Source organism: Pangasianodon hypophthalmus, chromosome 9, assembly GCF_027358585.1.
Source record: "Pangasianodon hypophthalmus isolate fPanHyp1 chromosome 9, fPanHyp1.pri, whole genome shotgun sequence".
In the NCBI taxonomy this organism is placed as follows: Eukaryota; Metazoa; Chordata; class Actinopteri; order Siluriformes; family Pangasiidae; genus Pangasianodon; species Pangasianodon hypophthalmus.
In genome coordinates this window covers 15,863,090-15,879,081 of record NC_069718.1, presented here as the reverse complement: position 1 = coordinate 15,879,081, position 15,992 = coordinate 15,863,090, and the positions used below count along the sequence as shown (strand labels likewise).

The 15,992-nt window shown below is 39.6% G+C and overlaps 1 protein-coding gene across 4 annotated transcripts in view; it reads left to right on the top strand.

The window, feature by feature from the left end:
• LOC113529649 (genetic suppressor element 1) overlaps positions 1-15,992 on the top strand; it is a 47,708-nt gene that overhangs the window by 10,730 nt on the left and 20,986 nt on the right. The window contains exon 1 of one of the 4 annotated variants that reach the window (XM_026919005.3): positions 3,128-3,324. The exons of 2 other annotated variants lie outside the window; for them this stretch is intronic. The gene's annotated coding sequence lies outside the window, so the exon portion shown is untranslated. Of the gene's footprint in view, positions 1-3,127; positions 3,325-10,364; positions 14,299-15,992 lie in introns of those variants that run through there. One more of the 4 variants, XM_026919006.3, reaches the window with a different exon arrangement.

Genomic DNA, 15,992 nt, shown 5'->3' with positions numbered 1-15,992 from the left:
TGGAGCATTGACCATAGTCTGCAGTTTTTATTGTTTCTGAGGTGTTTCTTTTCTATCTGTTTATGTTTTGTGCAGAGCAGTAAATGTATAAAATGTAAGATGTCAGATTAACAATATACATCTGCTGAATAACCCAATAATACTTAAAAATTTCTTGAAATCTGATAATCTGGCTTAAGGATATTGTAGCATGTTTATGTGACATAATCTGCTATCAAAAGTCAGATCATGATTGTATTATCAATGTGCATGTAAACACCATGACAGTCTTATTTTGCGCAAAGCCCATAAGAAAAAAGTAGAGCCTTTTCTTGAGTGAAAGTCGTGAGCGATAGACTAACTGAAAAAGATGAGTTAGCGGGAGATAATAAGGTCAGGGTTATGCATGCATTATATAAGTTAAAGCATAATTTCCACATCTACCTCTTGATTTAGCATCAAACATCACTAGCAACTGAGTGATTCACCCATATCTAACCATATGTTGCCCACATATAAACAGGAAGATATTTTTGATGATGATAGCTGTGTCAGTAAGACAAGTGAAACTGGCACCAAACTGGCACAATGCATATTTTATGTACTTTTTACATTCAGGGAGGGAAAAAAAGATTCTTATCTAAGGCTCTTTGAGTAGACTTTTTTCTCCATTTGATTTATTTCATTTGTTAGTTGCTTGTGGACGGTCATAAAACACAAACTGCATGTGAGATTGTGCTATTCCGATGTATCCAGCATCCAACATTTGATCCTTCTCAAACTAACATATAGCTCACTGCTAATTTAATGCACAGACATGACAATACACCAAAGCTTGGTTTTGGTTCCTGGGCAATCATGTGAGACTGAAGTGACTCTAACACATAAAAGACACTTTCTCTTTTCCCCACGGGGAGGAGAACTGCTGCTGTTTGCTGGTGGGCTTATCATTCTGTAGTAATGGATGATGTGGTTTGCATGTTAGTGTTAAACTTCCCGTTCGGATGGCCTTTGGCAGGCATTTCAGCTGAACAGCTCTCAGCTATTAAAACATCCTGTTTTATCTAGCATTTGTTTGATGTATTTCTCTTCATTATTACAGAGAGTTCTTGTGAATCTGTTTCCTCTTGATCTCTCCCGCTCTCCTCTCTATCTCACTCTCTCACACACTCAATATTTCAACAATAGTGTCCAAATCCATCTCACTGAATGTACAAAAAAAAAAAAAATTCTGTGCCAAGTAAGTGGTAATCTATCGAGTGCATACTTCAGTAAAGTGTTGTAGTGTCTACCTTAGACCAAAATAGCAGAAAAGAGCCATGACACTCTGGAATCTGGGTTTATAATTAGACAATCATGCAAGTATATTACTGTTCTTGTGATCAGGGTTCTGCTCTGTTGTTGGTGGATTTGGTATAAGCACTTGCTTAGTGTGTTTGGAGCTGTGAAGGGCTCTCGGTTCTTCACTGAAGGATTTGGTTGCATTATGTAGGCTGACCATTTTGTTATTTCAAGAACATACAGATTAAAAGCAGTCAAACAAGTGCATTTGTGATTTAGACAGATATCATGAAAGTGATGTGAAACTTTTATGTGAAACTGAAAGACTACTCATAACAGTGGTTTTCCCAGTGGGGTCCAGGGAGCCCCACAGGTCTGTGACATACAGCCAGTCCATGATGTTGGTGTTGTTGTTGTTGTTATTATTATTATTTTTTTTATGATGGTGGAGTTCACTATGAGCTACTACTGAAATAGTCAAAAGAATATGTAGTTATTATGTATATTATCATTTTTTTTTCTAATCTAAAGCTCAACAACTTAAAAACAAACAGAAATAATGTCAACATTAATGTAACTATAATATGAATAAAATGAGTAAAATGCTTTTTATGATATAAAATGTTGATATGATACAAAACGTTCTAATTGGCTTTTGCTTTATCAGTGTAAGACTCAGGAACAAAAAAATCTAATGAATAAATGAATACATATTTGTCTAATGTGCTTAATAATTGAATAATTAGATTCAACTCACATTTAACTGTGCACAAAGTTTGAGAACCCTTGGCATGAAGTGTAGATCAGTAGTTCTTAAAGAGGGGTTCGTGAAGCATAGCCAGGGCGTCTGTGATTTTTAAAAAATTTTTGTTACAGTGGCGGAAATTAAAACCCACCATTATCAAAGTTATTATATTTACTATTGTGTCTTTAGATTCAAGATTCTTTTAATGCTACACAATGACATTGGTAGTAATTATGTTTAGTGCAGCTCAACTACTACACTATACAATAAAGTGCGGGACAAGTCAGCATATTTATTTATGGTATTTAGCAGACATCCTTATCCAGAGCAACGTACAGTTATCTCATTTGTGCAACTGAGCAGTTGAGGGTTAAGGGCCTTGCTCAAGGGCTCTGCAATGGCAGCTTGGTGGTGCTGGGGTTTGAATTCATGATCTTTGGAGCAGAAGGCCAACGTCTTAACCACTGACCCACCACTACCCCTGAATAAGTGGGTGCAAATAAAGCAGAAGAGTGTGTGCAAATGTTGCAATAGTACAGATGGACTGAAACTGGTAGTAGAAGTAGTGACTGAAGTAAATGTGACATTAATGACTATACATTATAAGCATCAGAATTATGAGTGCAGCTCTGAAAAATAATAAAGTCTAGCCTGTGCAAACATTGTGACAGTTTAGACTGAAAGAACCAGGGCAGTCTGCAGCATCTGAAGAGTTATTAGTTTCACTGGACACTTGAATTGAATGGGTTGAGTGATGGAAATAGCAACCTATCATTACACTGGCTGTAAAATGTTTGAAGATCTCTGGCATGAAGTGTAGACCAGTGGTTCTCAAAGTGAGCTCCAGGGACCACCAGGGGTCCATGATTTTATTATTATTTTGTTACAGTGGTGGAAATTACAGCATTATCAGAGTTATTATATTTGTTGAGTTTTTGATAATTGTTAGTCTGTTTTCCTAGTCACTTGAATGAGTTTAATTGAATAGGTTTAGAAATAAAAAGAGCTCTCAGTCGCCAGTAAGTGAGAAGCTGGAGCAGACGGTATACAGATATAGATAGAGATATAGATATTAGACTGGTATGTAGTACGTCAGTGAATGAGTGAGGGGTTCGGATGGAGCGCGTGCGTCTTAGGCGTGTGGGCGTGTCACAAGAGCAGGTGTTAAGATCAGACTCCGCCTCGTGTGCTTCCAAGCCCCGCCTCTCTCGCGCGCGTAGCCGAGGCTTGTGCGCTGCGCTTCCGCGCCGCAGAGCCGCCTCACTCTCACAGCGCTTCACATGGACTAACACCAAACCGCGATTTCTCTCTGTTTAAAGGTGAGTTTTCAGGCTGTTGTCATTTAAAATGTTTGGTTTCCGGCGCTCTGTTTCCGGTAGTAGCTTAGTACGCGTTTTTTTTCTATATTTGTTTTTGTTTACAGTCGCTAACTTAACCAGTTGCGCTGCTGCTTTGCTTTCATTGATAAGAAGCCTCTCTCTCTCTCTGTCTCTCTCTCTCTCTCTCTGTCTCTGTCTCTCTCTCTCTCGCTCTGTGTGTATGTGTGTGTGTGTGTGTGTGTGTGTGTTACACACTTCTGCGCTACCTCTAGGCTACTCGAGGAATTCCTGCTCTTAAACTATTCATTTAACAGAATAATTTAACTTAGAAGAATGTTGTTGAGATTTCTCCCTGACTCTTTTATTTATTTGCTTATGGTTCTGTTTAGCTCTGCTGCTGTAATCATCCTCGAAATGTTGACCAGAACAAATGGAGCAGTTTGTTATGTAGAGGATGCAGGGCAGAATGATTACAGGAGGCTGTTTGTTTGTTTGTTTGTTTTTGTTTGTTTGTTTTTCAGAAACATTGATTTTTATGTTGACTAGCAATAAAGAGAAAGGAACTGCTCAGAACAACAGTATAAACACACCAGCCCCCTACCAGCTGTGTGTGTGTGTGTGTGTGTGTGTGTGTGGTGATGACTTGTTTTGAGTCTTTTCTGTCATGTCTGCAGTATTTCCACCAAACTGCTGATGCCATTATGCATAATCATGATTAACCATATGTGCTGGGAAATGGAAAGGACTTCTCACTAAAGGGTTGTTTTGCCAAGTGTCGACTTTCTTCCCTGTTGGTTTTGAGGGCATGGTTGAACGGCTCGATTTTGAAGTAATGTCACTGTATACTGAGCGCCTGTCCCAGATGCCATCACGTCACTGTAAGGCTAGAGTTTACCTCACACCACTTGATCGGTTAGATTGCAGATTTTAGACATTGCAGAAGAATGTGTAACGATCTCAGGCTCGGTTTCTCTTGCTCTGACAGAAAGCTCACTCAGCCACATGATGAAGTTTTGTTTGGCATCAGTATTGTCTCTGCACTGTAAACTGGGAAGGCTATAAATGAAACGGTCCGAGACTGGAAATACAGGATCAGTGTTATGACAGGGTGGTTAGAGTCTCACTACTGTACCTTTAGGCTCAATTATCTGCCAAGATGAGCGAAAGAATTTTGCTTTTGAGATTATAGTCTTACAGTAAGTACAGTTGTCTTGAGTTACTATTACTAGACAATTTAATGATTGGGATGAAGGATTAATTATACTGTGAAGTACTTATAGACCCAATACACCTAGATGTATGTATTAGAGACTAAGATAACTGATGAGATTAGAATGCACAGAGTGATAAGAAGTGATAAGAAAAAAAGATATAACAAAAAGCTGAATGATGCTGTTTTCCTGAAACTGCACTCTATTTAAGTGTTGTAGCAAAACGATTCATTGCTTTAAAAGTACCTGACATTAACTTGTGTATGTATTTCCCTCTTATATTCAATGGATCTGTTGCTAGTAGCTAGCCAAGTTAGCCCCATACTGCTCTGCTACATTAGCTTGCTAGATTACACTATTTATTTGACAAAACACAATTAGTAAGGCTTAGTTATCAGCTGTACTTGGTAACTTGTATAAGTTAAAGAGAGCACAGTATTTTATGGATTTAGATGGTCAGATTTTGGGTTTTTACTTTTTTTAAATGCATTATGTTAAGAAAATCTGATACTGTTCTTTCTAGAGAACCAGAAATACTTAAATTGCTGTCATGTATCTTACTGGTCCTTCAAAAATCATCACTTCCTGGCATGTGTCACTGGAGTGGTGGTTTCAGTATTTCACCCTCTTGTCACCAATTGAGGGCAATACTATGGATATCTCTGCACACATATGAACAGGTTGAGATGAGCTAAGTGTGTGGGTGTGTGTTTTGTAGAAGTCTGGCTTAGTGCGCCCTCGAGCAGAATGAACCATCCGTTCCTAATGTGGTCTGGCCTGTTTCACACAAAAGCACCACTATCACTGTGTTACGTGCTTTGTGCGTGGGGCAAGTGTCACAGGAACTCTCCACTGAACATCTGACTCCATTAGACACACTCCCATTCACTCGCGAGCTCTTTCACAGTCACTCAGCTGCCCCTTCCAATCTGTCGAGTTGGGAAAGGGTTAAATAACCGAGCGCCAGTGAGCTAGTGAAGACGCAAACTTGCCTCTGTGCTGAATATCACACACAAAATGTTTTTGATGCATCAGAACTCAGTAAAATGTGTCAGTGTGTGAACACTCCATATGTGCTTGAGTTGCAAGATGATGCTTTATTTACTTGCTTAGCATGTACGTAAGCTCTACTCAAGCTGTGCCAGACAATTTATTTACAATGTACAGTTAATAATAACGACTTGTTTTGCTACTGTGGGTCTGGGTCAGGGTGTAGTGAAGTTTGCGAGCGTGTGTGTGTGTGTGTGTGTGTGTGAGTGCGCGCAGTTGTAAGTGTGCAAAGCCATATTGTATTAGGATTAGCTCGGGTTACTGCTGCTACTCTTGTCTCTGCCGGTCAGCTGTTATATGCACTTACACAACCCACCCCCATGACCACACACGCACACACAGACACACAGACACACCTTTGTTTGCTAACAAACCGCTTTGCAATTTCACTGTTGGAGCTTGTGTGTGTGTGTGTGTGTGTGAGTGAGTGAGAGAGAGAGAGACTGGGTGTAAAACAGACAGACTACTCCAGCACTGGTTTAATTGCAAAAGAAACAAGAGATGAGTGTGTGAGTGAGAAAAAAGGAGCTCAATGTTTTCATGGGGCTGAGCCAGTGCTAATCAGTTCCTAAACAAAAAACAAATACCCTTTGCTGATAGTGCAAGAGGAAGGGGTGGAGATGAACAACATACCCCCTCCCCCCCCTTACACACACACAGAAACACACACACACACACACACAGAAACACACAAAACACACAGACCTCCCTGTCTCTCTGTCAGCACATCTCTGCTTGGTTAGTAAGGGCTGGAACTCATGACATAATGTTTAGAGTTTGTACTGTCAGACTGTGACACACACACACACACACAGGAAATTTCATTGGACCTGTTTGACTCATGGGATGAAGCTACTTTATTAATGCAAAGCCCTCGAAAGGCATGTGATGATGAAAGTGCTCTTATTTTGATGACTTTTATACAAGCTGGTCAGACAGACAGGACACACACACACACACACACACACACACGCACAGAGGGAGAGCCTAAGGGAGAGAGCTCACCTCCCGGGCTGTCATTACTCTATAAACTGCCCTGTTTCTCATCTCCTCCCTCCACCCTGCCTCCCACTGAGCAACACACACACACACACACACACACACACACACTCTCTCTCTCTCTCTCTCTCTCTCTCTCTCTCTCTCTCTCTCTCTCTCTACTGTTAGCCTGCAATTACTGCCTGAAAGAGAGGGAAAGAATGACAGAGTGGAGGAGGAATGGAGAGAGAGAGAGAGAGAGAGAGAGGAGATGAAGGGGGAAGATGCTCTGATTAATTACTAAACAGCAGGAAGCATTAAAGCTACTGGAACAATTTACTGTTTTGATAATCAATTAAGCTGTCGGTTACTGCTTTAATTAATTGATCTTTTTTTTAAAATAATAGAACTGCGACATGAATGAAGTGCATTGTTTGTCTTAAGTGTGATGATTCTTTAGATTTCACGTCATGTGCTCTATAAAGTCCGGCATGGCTGATTAAAATGAGATTTGAATTTCCAGTCGCTCAGATGCATGTGCTGTTGTACTTTTACAATTTACTATTTTGAGTATTTTGCATATCCAGTTGCAGTACTGGCATAGGTTTGTGTCATCATGTAATCATGGATTAACATGCGTTAAACATTAAACTGCTTTCTTCGGTATAAGAATATTTATGCTACAGATGTTATGAATCAAACTATAAATGGTATTTACTGTAAACTTGAGTTCTGTTATGATAGACACACGGTAGGATTTAGAGTTGAGAAAACTCCTAACAGAGCCAAGTATTACTCGGTTCTAGAGCAGAGGGTTTCTTGAAGCCAGTGAAATGAAGAGCAGAAATAACAGGCTAATCATGTAACCGTAGATTATGATGCTGTTTGTTCTGAGATCCGTTCTTTTCACGTGGCCGTTGTTGCACTCCTCTGCTGGTTAGGTTCGGCTGAAGTGAAGACTTCTGTCATGCATCACATTGCTAGCTATTCCTTTTCAGTGACATCAGTGCCATTAGTTACTTTTTATTAATAAAGAACCATTCTTAAACTCTTCATAGAAAAAAAAACAGTGTGTGAGTGTGTGTATTTGACAGAGAGTAGAGACAGTCCACTTTTCTTGATGCATGGTCCAGATGGCACTGTGGTGATAAGCACACAAAGGAAGCGTGCACTGTATTGCGTTCAGATAGGCTGTGTGTATGTGTGTGTGTGTGTGTGTGTGTGTATTTGGGCTGGAGGCAGTACATGTCTGTGTGTGAGTACTGTGTTGCTCCCTCACTCCCAGAACAGCAGCAGGAGGAGACCTGAAGTAGACTGGTGGCCATGTGGGAGTCTGGAGGTCTGGTGTAGTTCCCAATACTGCACCTTTCCCAGAGGCCTTTGGGAGTCGCTACAGTGGTGCAACAGCTGCCCAGGGCCACACATTTCCCTAACGGAAGCAGACGCAGAGCAGGTCTAGGACACACATGTACACACATGCACTGAGCAAATGACTCAGTCATGCACTTTCAAATAAAGTAGTACAACATAAAAAATAACAGATATTTAGTGTCATTCTGCAGCTGTACATCACTGTGGATAATTAAAGTAAAGCAAAGAGCCTGTTGAACACAAAACAGGGCACGTCCGTGTTGTCTAATCTTTCAGCGCATCAGTCATTAGAAGCCTTTGCTTTCACAAAAGAGAAGCGAGGGATGATGAGAGGAGGACAGGAGGAGACAAAGGCCGAGAAGAAAGAGTGGATTTGATTAAAGGGATGCGTTCACTCACGCTTTCTGTATGGTTCTAGTGGAGAGGGGTGAGGTTAGCTCTACTTTATACATCTATACTCCTCCTTCTTTCATCTAGCTCTCATGCTTCACTCCTTGCTTAATGTATTGCTTTCTGTTTCTCTGCACTACAAAGGCTAATCGCTGCCCTGTTTGTTGATGCACATCTCATTTGTAGGGCTTTACAATTAATCACATACTAAGCAAAATCAAAGTGTTGGCCTTGGCAATTAGTTGATCACAAAGGCCATAATTCAGGCATTTAGTTTAGCAGTAGTGTGCTCAGTCAATGATTTTAAATCACTGAAATGTTCTCACTGTGTGCTGACAGGACTGAAAAATCATTATTGTTCTCTCAGTGTGTGCAATGGCTGTGTATTAAGACCACGGCTTTTAATTACATACACTGATTGCCATATCACTCATAATAATTACACTTATTATTTTTCAACAGAATAATAACAGCCGTAGATATTGTTACCGATTGCATCCACGCTTATTATGTTCATACTTTAGAATCTTGATTTCTCTTTAATATGGAGGAGATTCAAAGCTTTTCTGTAGCACTTTAGTTGTTTGTCTCGCACCTGTCATACAGAACAGATACATTTCCATTTGAAGTAACATTTCCACACAAATATGCATCTACCAAAATGCAGTCCCATTTATCCTGCTGTTTTTTTCCCCCCTTTCGTGTAATAAGAATAAATCATCATCATCTACCATATGTTGTTGCATGGTATGGTAACAGAGCAGAGTGATTGTACAGGGAACCAGAATAAACACAAATATCCCGTTTATTCACTGTCATTCTGTCATATTTGTCATGTCATGCTGTCATATTTGAAGTGAAATGTGGTGTAATTTACAGTATGTCACTGAAGTGTAAAATTGTGTAAATGTACATACAAAACATTACTGGTGTTTAGAACTGAAAGTAGCAATAATTCGAGGTACGATGGGTATATTTTACCAGTAGTGTTGTTGTTGTTTCAGCGGGACCTTTAGGACGAAAGCCCTGTGCTCTTCACTGGGAGTACAGCACAGACACAAGGACGCAGTCGTCACTTGTTGGTTCCAGTTCAGCCCAAGGCTTGAAATTAAACTTTGTACTTTACCAGTCGGTGTGGCTATTAAAATGTCCAAATTTATTAACCAGTCAGCTGTGCCAGTGGTGCGTATTTACTAGTGAGACCTACAGCAGTGCTACCTGCATGCCCATACTGCAGCGCTGTTTAAATCTTGAATATGATTGGTCAGAAGGTGTTGATTAATTTTCTATAACAGCAGCTCTGGCAGTAGTTCAAATCACAGGTTTATATTAATGTCCTCTTTGTAATACTTTATCATTGCTATAGTAATAATGCAGGGACCTGTATGGTGGATTCTCCACATGAACACATATGGTGAAGTCTTCTTAGAGGAGACATTTACTGGACTTTTGGAAGGAGTAGCAGCACTTAGTAACACTCAGAGATTGTTACAATAACACCATGCCCTCTCAGGATTTTTCTTTATTTAACTGACTCCTTATCCTTCTTTTGCTCTTTTCTTTTAATGTGACTGTTTTTGTTCAATAGTGACTTCTTTACAGAGAGAACAATATAGCCAGGGAGGTTATGAATTCCTGAAAATCACCATGTAATCTACTGACCTATTGAATGAATACACGATTAGTCTTTATATACAGTATGGTTTTGTAGAATGACAGAACAGATTGGAGATTCACAGTAGTCATGTAGGTAAAGAACATCAGGATGAAGGCTTTCTCTATTCATCTGCTTTAACTTAATTTATTTCTTCTCTCATGGCTGTGCTACTGTAAAACTGTCAGCATGGTATATGTTTCTAAGTATCAGTTTTTATAATTTTCAATATTCAGAATATACATTTCTCCTCCACCCATCACCTGTATTCTCTCTCCTACACACAGGTTCTTTGATAGACATGATATCTCTCCCCCTCACACACACATGTTCAGTTCTCGTTCTTTCTCACCCACACTGTTTTTTTCCCTTTTTTTTATTTAGACACACATGCAGTATATACACACACACACACACACACACACACACACACTGAGGTTAATGAGCAGAGGGCAGGTGTGTTTGAGGCATTCTCTGGTCTTAATGAACACCGATGGCACCTCAGGTCCCTGTGGTCACCCACGCATCACTGCTGTTGTAGTGCCATTAGGGACGTGTGTGCCTGTGTGTTCATGCAAGCATGTTTCTATGAGTGTGTCTGCCGGTACACTCTACAAAACAACCTGACATACCATCCATCATCCATTTCCCCCCGTTGCTCTGCTGTTAAATTTCCATAAGCTGGTCATGTCAGGTAGGGCAGGGTGGATTTGCATGGCCTGTGCTGTCTAATGAACAGGCCTTTGGGAGCCAGAGGAAACTGTGGGACTCTAGGAAGAAACTACTGAGCCACCCACTGTTCCTACTAAATGCCCAAATTCAGTAGCCAGTCAGCATTTTCACACAACAATATTGCCACCCCTTTTCATTAAAGCATGTCCTTTTCCTACTTCTTACCTTTTTCTTTGATGAGCAGCACCATGGTGTTATCTACCAAAGAGGCAGGTAAATTAAGAGTCACTTACTAGAGCCAAATTTCAGCCCAAGAGAAATTAGACAGTGACATTTTTTTGTTTTTATGCTGTACTCCATTACACTAAGCTTAAAACAGTCATAATGAGGTTATAGTATAAAATATAAGCTTTGAGTATATGAATTAATGCCAGATTCCTTTCAAAATTGCATTTGAATATCAAGTACTTAAAAGATTAGCATTTGAATGCATACAAATCTTATGTAATGAATCAAGCAAACTAATCAAGGATGATTGTGAGGAGGCAATATCATAGTTTTAATCATAAATATACCCCCAGTAATGGTTTTGTTGTTGATATTCAGCTACAGGCATGGTAGTGCAGCGGGTAGCACTGCTGCTCCACAGCTCCATGGTCCCTGGTTTAATCCATATTCTGTGTCAGTGACCCACCCTGTGTCAGTGTGGGTTTCCTCTGGGTTCTTCAGTTTCCTCTCACTTTCTATAAAACATGCTGGTAAGTGGATTGGCTATACTAAATTGCCCCGAGTTGTGATAGAATGTGTGTGTGCATGGTGCCCTGTGATGGACTAGTGTCCCAGGGATGTGGATCCACTGCAACCCTGACCCGGATAAAGCATTTCCTGGAGAAGAACGAAGGAATGGATTAATGATATTTAGCTAGATTTCCACTTATAATTCTGCAGTCTGACTTCTTATACTGTATATGCTCACTACACAGAGTATAACATAATGGCATTGTTGGACGCATGTTGTGGACAATAAAAAAAGAAAACATGATTCTGAGAATGACTGTTAGAAATGTTTAACTAATTACATGTAATATATTTTGAAAGAGATAAATTAAAAACGTGAATACACAGTATGTTTATTTAGACCCCTTTTTTGGGCCATCAAGTGACTCAAGGGTAGTTCAGCCCGGAAAGATTAGCAATCATGACTAAGCCACTAAAACTAGAACATATGAGATCTTAATTATGAAATTATTCTGAAAATCTGAATTCTTCTCAAACTGATTTTTTTTCTTGTATATATGTCTGCCTTATAGGAACTACAGCTAATTTTCTTTTACTCCATTCTTGAACATCTGTGTTAGTTCATGCACAAGGGAGAAAGCAGAGTTCATTCTAAATGTGGCCTTTACGTCTTTTGTCTCGCAGCACAAAGATTAAGAATGTGTCAATGGCGGTGAAACAAAAGGAAACTGAGGCACAAAACTGATTAAATCAATTAGAGACAGTCAAAGATGTGAAATGTGTCAAAATCAATGGTTACATTTTTAACTTTCAGTCATGAAGAAAAACTGATGAACAGATTGCGATAACTACTGAGGAAGTGGGCATAGATGTATTAAGGAGAACTCTAGCATGACCTTAAAGTCTGTAAACCTCAAAAAAAATTAATTAAAAACCTTTAAAAAAAAAAGTAAGTTGTCAGAAAATTGCAGGAATAGTATTATATTCCAGGTGAATTATGGTTTCCTTAGGGATTTTGTATAAAAATCCATGATTCACTCATTAATAGAAGCAAATATCTCAGAATTAAAGCTCACAGCTTGGCATGTCACCTGATTGTTAAAGTGCAGAATGTGAGTGTTAGATAAGAGTCAGTATTTCGTTCCAAAATCATCATTCAAAAATACACAAATCATTGTGTCTTGTTGCTTACAGACAGCACCATATATGAACAGAGTTATCATTATATCCCTGCAGTTTGTGTTTGTGTGTTATTGTATTACCTGGTAATGCTCTGCCTGTGTTCATAGAATAGAGATAGCATCTGAACAGGTCACAGGCACCAGTGCTGCAAGATCAGAGATTAAGGCTGTCTGTCTGACACCATCACTCATCATCATCATCTCAGTATGAGTGTGGGTGTATGAAAGAGAGAACGAGGTGTTTAGTTAACATTCCTAACTATCTATTAAACCTGGGGTGTTTTGTTGTGTTTTTTTTCCACATGCAGTCATTTCCTCTCTCTCTCTCTCTCTCTCAGTTTTAAACTATGCATTTACAGTGACCTTTTAAGATTACTACCTGTCACACTGAAATGATCCCAATAAAATATTGGCCGAATTCTATAACAGTTTCTGTGATAAGATCGTCTTCATGTCAGATTATACGATGAAAGACTTTTAAAGACAGACCTGCAATTAAGGAAAATTACTGTGTTCTCTATGATACGTCATCAATCATTGGCAATCCAGGCATAAACAGCAACATTCTTCAAAATGAGCCTGAGGTAATAAGGATGTTTTTTGACATGAGTAGTCGCACTCTGAGATTTTAATTCAAACAAATGCCAGAACTTTAGCGTCTGTTGTCTTTGGCTGCAATGGCACTAAATCGGTGAGCATGTCACATTATGCATTTTAAGACCACAGATCTAAATTCTTTCAAGATGTGCAATTTTTGAGTGTCACAGCAAAATTGGGCCGAAGTTGTACAGTGTAAATCTGGCTTAACTGTTCATGTCTTTAGCCGGACATATCCATGTACCTAAATTCATAAAACTGACTTTATAGCTACTGGAGTGTTATAGTGCCCTTCTTGCTACATGTCTATAATCTAAGGTGACTAATCTGTCAGACAGCAGACTGAGCACACACACTCGTAGGAAGGCCGTATGACTTCATATTTATAAATAAAGGCAAAAAAAGAAGGTGATTAGTGTAGGCAATAGCTTGTCTAAGTGTGATGTGATGTAATTGCAAGGTTGAAAAATGCTTTTTCCTTCTGTTGCTCATAAATTACATCATTCATCTACAACAACTCTGCACACCTCTGCTGCTTGTTTCTCTCTCTCTATCTCTCTGTGTATAGTGAAACTTGTTTGAAGGGGTCAGGATGTGATCTTTGATTATAGAAGGTCTGAAAAGGTGGTCACAGTGCAGAGGGAGGAGCCACAGAAGAGGGTGTGACCCAAAACACAAGGGGAGAGGAGGCATTACACAAGGAGTTAGAGAGGAGGGTGTGGCCTAAAGCACTTGGGGGAAGTGGTCAGGTAATGGGGAGGAGATGTTACAGAGAAGAAGGTGTGGTCCAGGGTAATAGGGTGGAGACAGTGAGAAGTGTGTGGCCTGTAATAATAGAGTGGAATGATAGAGGAGGCCGTTGTCTGTGGAAATAAGGAAGTGTCTAAAGGTGTGGCATGTGGTACTAAGGAGGATACAGAAGGGCGTGGCTTGTCACTATACGGCAGTTACCAGACTATGAGAGGAAAAAAAAGAAAATGAGGAAGTGAAATAGAGGGCAGGCCATGTGACTTCAGAGCAGCTGTTAGATTGAGAGACAGAGTGAGACAGGAGGAGTATGTGTGTGTGTGTTTGGCTGCAGGGAGTAAGCGAGTGTGAGGTGCTGTGCTGCTGGGATGAGAGAGAAGATCAAGTGAGTGTGGTGGTTTGTCTTTAATAATAGAATAAAGAATGTACAGGACAGTGATCTGGGTGTTGTATGCAGATGACTGGAGCCTGGAGGTTTTGGCATAGACCATTAGGTAGGTCTGGATTCATTTTGGATTAGATAAATAGTAAATTTGAATACTAAGCACTCAATGTGTGCATATGTGGATCTTTCTATAATTAATTCATTGCTTGTCGTGTGTTCTAATGAGTACTGTTCATATTTTCCATTTCCACCTGCATGACCTTTGTGCGTAGTGAATCTGAGCAGAGCTTCAGCAAGTCCATGTGTGTGCTGTGTTTACATGCATGATGTAGATGCTAGCTGGAATGAACTTTCACTTTAGGGGAGTCAGGGGACATACTTATGCTAACTAGAGCCCCTAATGTGGCTAGTGTCATTAATAATTACTCCCTGCAGTTCAACATGAGGGCAGGTGGGAGCAGAGTTTACTTGTCATAGAGCTCATGATGAATGTGAGTAAGTGACCATTGACTCGGGGTGGAAGATATGGCAAACTCGTACACATTACATCACAATATTTATGCTATGAGTGCCTGGTAAACAGCAGTGCCACATTTAAGGAACACTTTAAGAACAATAAATTAAGTATTTAATGAAATTTTTATTTAGTGTGTACAAAAAAACTGATATAAGATGGAAAAGAAGGGTAAATCTATTTTAATGTATTAAGGCATTAGTTTAGAATTCAGTCAGTGTTATATGCAGTAAATACTGACAGACAGGCTTAGAAATCTAGAGCTCCTTTTGACTTGGTCATCTAGGGGAACCCTTAAAGCACGTGTTCTCCCCCCAGGTCCTGGCATATTCCTGTCCTGCTCATTTTAGTATTTTCCCTACTCTAACACACCCACTTCAGGTGTGTTGGGATCAGGGAAAACACTAATATGTGCAGGGGTACTCAAGGACCAGGATTGGGAACCTGTGCCTTCTGTGTAGAACCGTATGACAGAAGGTTTCTCTATCAAAAATGATTCCAGACAGCATTTTTTAAATATGTTTTTTCTGTATTGGGTATCTATATCACATACTGAATTCTTTCAGCTCTATCATGTCATGCTGTGTGTTACAATAGTAATATATTTCAGCATGATGGCCATACAAACATGTGCCTTTTTTTTAAAAGCAGTCAAAAAAAGTAGTACATAATATATCTAATATTTAACATCCTGTGTCTGGTCAGTTAGTAGACACTGAGTTCAGCATCATTTTTGTCACCGACAGTTCTTTAACCTGTTCAGTACTTGGATTGTACTCTTCCTCACTTATAAGTGGCTTTTGATAAAAGTATCTGCCAAATGAATACATGTAAATGTAAATGAAATTCACACACTCATCCATTATATTGTCATGTGCATGTTGTGAGGCACCATGCGCTTCCCATATTCATGAAGCATTCCCTGTAGGTTTATTGATGCTGCTGAAGTATGGTATTGATTTCCTTAGGAGGTGTAGTTTAATCCACTTCCTGACTGATTATTTCTGGTAAAGAGTAGTCTATTATCTCTGTATTAGTTTAGCTAGAGAGATCTCAGGTTAAGCATTCTTCACAGAAATGCTCCTATATAGTGAGGAATTATCACAGAAAAAAAGACAGTCTAACATACATATGAGTGTGATGTTTGTAAAGATTTTACAGTGATTTGTGGTGGTGGGGA